The sequence below is a fragment of the Eumetopias jubatus genome, unplaced genomic scaffold, assembly GCF_037043125.1.
Source record: "Eumetopias jubatus isolate StellerSeaLion01/CBP00866 unplaced genomic scaffold, mEumJub1_p1.0 scaffold_4, whole genome shotgun sequence".
Taxonomy (NCBI): Eukaryota; Metazoa; Chordata; class Mammalia; order Carnivora; family Otariidae; genus Eumetopias; species Eumetopias jubatus.
In genome coordinates, this window is record NW_028274810.1 from 16,242,145 (window position 1) to 16,247,629 (window position 5,485).

The 5,485-nt window shown below is 42.7% G+C and overlaps 1 pseudogene; it reads right to left on the bottom strand.

Moving 5' to 3' along the window:
* Nucleotides 1-805: 805 nt before the first annotated feature.
* On the bottom strand, nucleotides 806-2,513 carry LOC114208065 (solute carrier family 2, facilitated glucose transporter member 3 pseudogene; annotated as a pseudogene).
* Nucleotides 2,514-5,485: the final 2,972 nt, after the last annotated feature.

Genomic DNA, 5,485 nt, shown 5'->3' on the forward strand with positions numbered 1-5,485 from the left:
CAGTGAGGGGAGAAAGGATATCTAGAAATAACCTTCCCTTCTCTGGACTCCAACCAAAATTAGAACCCATCCACCACCATTAGCTATAATGCCCATCTTAATAACCCTAGATTTCAAGTAACACTACATATAATTTTAAACAAAGAAAAAAGTTCTAAAGGTAACCAGTAGCTTCTTAATACAGGCACATCACTTTTCTGAGAAATTAAACTTGAGAGTTTCCACCTGAAGGTTAAGAGGCAATGTGCAAAGTTCACACACCCCATCATGTACCCTCTGAGAACACATTATACTTCTCCCTGAATCTTCCCCTTATTGCACCTCGACCTCTCCAGTATCAAATCTTCTACCCTAGAACCTCTCTTCAAGCGCCTCCCTCTATCCTCAATTTCCTTCTGTTTTCATTACTTGGTAAAATTATTTTACACTTAAAAAAATAAATATTTATGCAATAAAACCAGAAGATAAAATAAATAAAACTCAAGTTAATTTGCTCTGCAGAGCTGTATGGAAGCGAGGACAGTGCTCTTATTTAATCCCTCTCTGCCCTCCACACTCATATAGATCTGCTTCCTGGGAAGTCTGGGGTCAGGGAAACTGCACCTCACTCTTACTCCCCTCCCGTATTGGCCCTGGTGAGGCCCTATTAGAACCCAAGGGAGGAAGAGATGACAATGCTGTCAGATGGCAAGTGGCCAATTCCTCCTGAAATGAAGGTAGGTTTGCTTGGTCTCTCCTAAACGGAAGAGAATGTCCAAGAAATGAAATTTTTCAAAAGCCATTGAAGATACAACTAACTCCTGCACTGGGTTCCTCTGAGTGCTCATGGAGTGTGTGGGAAGAGAAAGGAATCAAGTAGCAGCATTCAGAAACAGTCCTGGGTTACAAGCTGATGAGGTCTCTCCCTCATCTGGGGAGAGGTTGCTTTTCCATGTTGGAAGGGAGGCGGGAAGGAGGCATGGCTTAGACGGTGGCAGTTTCCTTCATGGGCTGGATGCTGTTCATCTCCACGATGGGGCCTTTCTCAGCTCTGTTAGCCTCCCTCCCAAGCCTGCCCCTCGAAGGCTCATGTGATTTCCTCAAAAGTCCTGCCACGAGTCCCGGACTTTGAAGAAGGTGAAGACCAAGAAGAGAATGAGGAAGCCAATGAATATGATAAAAATATAGGCTCCTAAATAGAATGCAGCTGAAGGGAAGAGGAACCCAACCAGGAAGTTGGAGGTCCAGTTGCAACAACCAGCCACTGCCATTGCAGCAGGGCGGGGGTCCTTGGCTGAAGAGTTTGGCCACGATAAACCAGGGAATGGGGCCTGGGCCAATTTCAAAGAAGGCCACAAAGACCGAGATAGCCCCGATACAAACAAAGCTCATCCAATTATAGCCATCCTTTACTAACAATGAGATGGTCATAAAGATGGAACAAACAGCCATCCCTCCAAGGCCAGTCATATGTAGAGTCCTCCTCCCTGCCCTTTCTACCAGAAACAGAGAGACAACAGTGAAGATGGTATTAACTACACCCTCGCTGATGGTGGCACAGATTGGCTCCTGAACACCTGCATCTTTGAAGATTCCTGTTGAATAATAGAACACAGAATTGATTCCAGACAGCTGCTGGAACAGCTGGAGCATGATGGAAATCATAATGGGCTGCTGGTAGCTGCGTGATCTGAAGAGTTCCAGTACTGTGGCTTGCTTCTCTTATGCCATCCTCGTGCTCTCATCTTTCATCTCCTGGATGTCCTGAGTCACGTCCTGGGTGCCCCACAATTGCTGGAGGATCTCCCTAGCACTCTCCTCTTCCTTTCTGTTGATGAGCAAAAATCTAGGACTCTCGGGGCAAAACGGAAGAGCTGCGCTTTGCCGGACAGCTGGAATGATGGTGAAACCCAAAAGCAGGGACCAAAGCTCTTCAGTCCCCATGATGACTTTCAGACCAAAGATCTGAGCCACCAGGATCCCGATGACGATGCCCAGCTGGTTGAGAGTGCCAAAGGCCCCCCGTAGGACAGTGGGAGAGACCTCGTCAGTGTATGTGGGCACAAAACCTGTGCAAAGGCCACAGAAGAGGCCAATAACCAACCGGCCCAGGATCAGCATTCCAACCGACTGGGCTATTTTGTAGAACCCCATAAGGCAGCCACCAGCGACAGCCAAGAGGTTGACAATGAGCATTGAATTGCGCCTGCCAAAGCGGTTGACAAAGAGTCCAACGGAGAAGGAGCCAATCATACCACCAATGGAGAAGATGGCCACAGACAAGGACCCAAGGGAAGTGAGTAACACCTCAGTGGGACGGTCATTCAACGTCTCTTCCTGGGTGTAATTGAGAAAGTCCTTTATGATAATCTCAGGAGCATTGATGACTCCGGTGTTGTAGCCAAACTGGAAAGAGCCTATTGTAGCAATGGAGATGGCAAAGATCAGAGGCACTGTGACCTTCTGTGTCCTCATGGCCCTAAACAAAGATCTAGGAATGGGAATCCCAGAGACACCTCTTCCAGTCAACAAAGCTTCCAAAATGTTCTTTTCAGCAGCAAGTTTTATTCCTGATGCCCAGGACCGATGCACATCTCACCCTCACTGGTATTATTTCTTCTTTAAATGTTTAGTAGAATTCCCCTGGGAAGCCATCTGGCCCTGGACTTTTGTTTTTTGTGAGATTTTTGTTTACTGCTTCAATTTCATTACTGGTTATTGGTCTATTCAGATTGTCTCTTTCTTGCTGTTTTAGTCTTGGTAGTTTGGAAGTTTCCAGGAAGACATCCATTTCTTCCAGGTTGCTTAATTTGTTGTCATACAGTTGCTGGTAATAATTTCTAACAATTGTTTCTATTTCCTTGGTGTTAGTCGTGATCTCTCCCCTTTCATTCATGATTTTATTAATTTAGGTCCTTTCTCTTTTCTTTTGGATAAGTTTGGCCAGTGGTTTATTGATCTTATTAATTCTTTCAAAGAACCAGCTTCTAGTTTCATTGATCTGTTCTGCTGTTTTTCTGGTTTCTATTTCATTGATCTCTGCTCTAATATTTATTATTTCTCTTCTCCTGCTTGGTTTAGGTTTTATTTGCTGTTCTTTCTCCAGCTCCTTTAGGTGTAGGGTTAGCTTGTGCATTTGGGATTTTTCTAATTTTTTGAGAGAGGCTTGGATGGCTATGTATTTCCCCCTTAGGATTGCCTTTGCAGTATAGGTTTTGGACTGATGTGTTTTTGTTCTCATTGGTTTCCATGAATTGTTTAAGTTCTTCTTTAATTTCCTGGTTGACCCATTCATTCTTCAGCAGGATGCTCTTTAACTTCCAAATGTTTGAATTCCTTCCAAATATTTCTTGTGATTGAGTTTCAGTTTTAAGGCATTGTGGTCTGATATCATGCAGGGAATAATCTCAATCTTTTGGCATTGGCTGAGACCTGATTTATGACCCAGTATGTCATCTATTTTGGGGAAAGCTCCATGTGCATTTGAGAAGAATGAGTATTCTGTTGTTTTAGCATGGAATTTTCTGTGTATATCTACGAAGTCCATCTGGTCCAATGTGTCATTCAGAGCTCTTGTTTCTTTGTTGATCTCCTGTTTGGATGATCTGTCCAGTGCTGAGAGTGGAGTGTTAAAATCTCCTACTATTAATGTATTATTGTTGATCTGATGCTTTATTTTGGTTAACAGCCAGCCTATGTAGTTGGCTTCTCCCATGTTGGGGGCATAGATATTTACAATTGTTAGATTTTTCTTGTTGGATAGACCCTTTAAGAATGATATAGTGTCCCTCTTGATCTGTTATTACAGTCTTTGGGTTAAATTCTAGTTTGTCTGATATAAGAATTGCTACCCCAGCTTTCTTTTGAAGTCCATTGGCATGAAAAAAATGCCCTCACTTTCAGTCTGGAGGTGTCTTTAGGTTCAAAATGAGTCTCTTATAGACAGCATATGGATGGGTCATGTCTTTGTATCCAATCTGCAACCCTGTGCCATTTCATGGGGGCATTTGGGCTATTCACATTGAGGGTTACTACTGAAAGACATGTGTTTCTTGCTATCCTATTGTCTGTACAGTCCCTGTTTCTATGGTTTGTCTCTGTAAATTTCTGGTCCATATAACTCTTGGGGTCTTTCTTCTTTTATAGAATCCCCCTTAGTATTTATTGCAGGGCCAGCTTGGTAGTCACATATTCTTTCAGTTTCTGCCAGTCCTGGAAGCTCTTTATCTTTATCTGTCCATCTGTTCTGAATGACAGCCTTGGCGGGTAAAGTATTCTTGACTGCATGTTCTTCTCATTTAGTACCCTAAGCCCTTCCTGGCTTGTCAGGTCTCTGTGGACAGGTCTGATGTTATTCTGATGTTCCTCCCTCTGTACTTAAGGAATCTCTTCCCCCTACCTGCCCTTAGGATAGTTTCCTTGGTTCTAAGATTTGTGAGTTTTACTATTACATGCCAAGGCGTTGGTCTGTTCCCCATGATCTTGGGAGGGGTCCTCTCTGCCTCTAGGACACAAATGCTTGTTCCATTCCCCAGATTAGGGAAGTTCTCAGCTGCAATTTGCTCAAATATATCTTCTAGTCCTCTCTCTTTCTCCACCCCCTCAGGGATCCCAATAATTCTGACATTGGAAAGTTTCATAGCATTGTTGATTTCTCTAAGTCTGTTCTCATGGATTCTAAGCTGTTTGTTCCAGGCTTCCTCCTGTTTGTTCTTTCCTTTCTATCAGTTTATATTCTAGATCACTAATTCGTTCTTCTGCCTCATTTATCCTAGCTGTTAGAGTATCTAATTTAGACTGCAGCTCTTTCATAGCATTTTTAAGTTCAGCCTGATTAGCTCTCATTTCTGCCCTTAGAGATTCTATGTTGCTGATAATGGTTTTCTCAAGCCTAGCTATTGTCTTCATGATTGTTACCCTGAAGTCTGTTTCAGACATCTTGCTTATATCCATATCCATTAGGTCTGCGGGAGAAGCCATTGCCTCTGGTTCTTTTCTTTGTTGGGAGTTCCTCCTCCTAGTCATTCTGTTGAGTGGTTGTTGAGGGGGTGTACAGAGTCGAAAATATCAACCACAATCCAGGCAAGGTGCACCCTGGAAAGTGTGGAGCTATCAGAAGCCACCACCAAAAAAACCCAGCCAAAATGAAACCCAAGAATAAGATTTATAAAGTTCAAAAAAGGGGGGCAGGGAGGAAGGTAGGGCTATAATCTCTCAATGTGGGCAAGGTAGGGTGTTTCAGTTCTTCCTAGGTATATTTTGTTTTCTTTGTTAGAGAGCACTACTTCCCAGAGTTACAGGGAGATTAAAACTGGTATATATATAAAGGTAGTATTGAATAGGGAAAAAAGGCCTGCATTAAAGCGTATATCTCTATATATGTATATAAAAAGAAAAAAAATGTATGTGTGAAAAAATACAAGTTAAAAAGTTACGATGGAATATGTTGTACTAAACATCTAGTTGAAATAAGTAGGTAAAAAGAAAAAACAGAGAAGAAACATGA